Source organism: Rhamphochromis sp. 'chilingali' (assembly GCF_963969265.1).
Source record: "Rhamphochromis sp. 'chilingali' genome assembly, chromosome: 12".
NCBI lineage: Eukaryota > Metazoa > Chordata > Actinopteri > Cichliformes > Cichlidae > Rhamphochromis > Rhamphochromis sp. 'chilingali'.
Window position 1 is genome coordinate 37,050,245 of NC_137939.1, and position 406 is coordinate 37,050,650.

A 406-nucleotide genomic window follows, 5' to 3' on the forward strand; every position below is an offset into this window, starting at 1 on the left:
CTATGCAGAGAAGCAGCGACAGCCTTGCTCCTAAAAGTGTCCGCTCAGCATTGGGGTCATTAACGTGTCACATGTGATCAGACACGCCTACACAGCACCAAAACATCTGCCTGCTCGCTACGAAAGACCACAAAGCCAGCAGTCAGTGTGATTACAGTAGTGTGATTACAGTAGTGTGATTACAGTAGTGTGATTACAGTAGTGTGATTACAGCAATGCCCCAAACCTCTGAGAAAACCTGATTCACGCCAGCACTTCCTCCCTGCACACGTGCAGTGAATCAGAGATGTGTTCAGGCGTCCGTGTCTTTAATGTTAAAAACTGCATACGCAGCCACACCTGCAGTCACACCTGCACACCTGTCCTCTCAGGCTGGGCCCATGCACCGCTGCCTGCTCTCTGGCTG

At 51.0% G+C, this 406-nt stretch overlaps 1 protein-coding gene across 1 annotated transcript in view; it reads left to right on the forward strand.

Annotated features, from left to right (window-relative positions):
- srms (src-related kinase lacking C-terminal regulatory tyrosine and N-terminal myristylation sites) overlaps positions 1 to 170 on the forward strand; it is a 25,755-nt gene extending 25,585 nt beyond the window's left edge. The window contains exon 8 of the mRNA XM_080898141.1: positions 1 to 170. This exon is cut by the window's left edge and continues 715 nt beyond it. The gene's annotated coding sequence lies outside the window, so the exon portion shown is untranslated.
- The last annotated feature ends 236 nt before the right edge of the window (positions 171 to 406 follow it).